Raw genomic sequence first — 1,171 nt, 5'->3', positions numbered from 1 at the left:
TCAGTTTAATTAGTCTACCAGCAGAGGACACTGCTAACAACAAAAATAAAGAAGCCTTTTGTTTTAGTTTTTGAACAAACTACATATCACTGTTTTTTTTTCAGCCAGTACATTAAATTCTAAAAGCAATAAGGCTTAAATTAACTTTCCTTCTTATGGTTTGTGCTTTAACATGTGGGGAAAATTAGTAATTTTAACAGGCAAGAAGTTTGGAACTCCTACATTACATTTAATGTTAAAGTCCAATAAAGCAAATAGTTTTTTTTATGATTTAAAGAAAAAATGTCAGAAATTGCAGCACTTTTTTACCACAAGATGCAGTAATTTGTGAACCTGACTTTTTTAATATTTACCAAGCAGGATAAAGACATTAAAAGATGATAATTTGGCATTTTTATTTATTTTATTCAGTTCAACTTCAAATGTAAAAACACCCCATTAAAAATCATTTCATTGTCAAATTGTGTGGAATTTGCTGCAACTAAGTGAAAAAAAAAATCTTCCTAAATTATTGCTTTGGTTTAACTTTAGCATAACATTTTATCCATAACTACTATGTTTTTATGTGGAGATTAACATCTATTGTATTGTTGATGTTTTATTAACATGGGTTTTGTACAAAAAGGCATGGCTTAGTGTGTTTATGCAAAATGATATTATTAAGCTGTGTATGTAAGTTTTGACACGTACACATGACATATATTTTGCAAGAAAACAGTTTAATTAAGGCTGTCGAATAAACTCTCCACCAGGCTTTCTTTTTAATGACAGCTTGCAGCTGATGTGGAAGAGAAAGGTCTTGTTTATTAGGCTGACAAAGCTCAATGTCATTCCACGACCACTGTGGCTCTGCAGCATCTTTATGGCCACTTAATTAGAGGGGCAGGGTTCAACGCTTTTCCTCTGAAGCAGAACAAAGGCTGAGGACTAAAATAGAACGTTTATTCTGGCGTGGATTTACAATGAGGCCTCAGAAAAGCACTGCCAGACAAAAAGTGGGCTTTCATAACAGAAAACATTAGGTTTGAGCACGAACAAAGCCCGACACACTTCCAAACTTGCCCGAGCTTCACTCATCTGAAAGTCCAAGAGTTTCCCATAAACCTCCGAGCTTTTGCTGCTGACAAATACGACCCATTAGAAGATGGGAGGTAGTCTAGTGTCTGTACTG

The 1,171-nt window shown here is 34.5% G+C and overlaps 1 long non-coding RNA gene across 1 annotated transcript in view; it reads right to left on the bottom strand.

Moving 5' to 3' along the window:
- Nucleotides 1-1,171, bottom strand: part of LOC112147632 — a 68,229-nt gene that overhangs the window by 66,557 nt on the left and 501 nt on the right. The window lies entirely within an intron of this gene.

This window comes from Oryzias melastigma, linkage group LG17 (assembly GCF_002922805.2).
Source record: "Oryzias melastigma strain HK-1 linkage group LG17, ASM292280v2, whole genome shotgun sequence".
NCBI lineage: Eukaryota > Metazoa > Chordata > Actinopteri > Beloniformes > Adrianichthyidae > Oryzias > Oryzias melastigma.
This window is presented reverse-complemented; position numbering and strand designations above follow the sequence as displayed.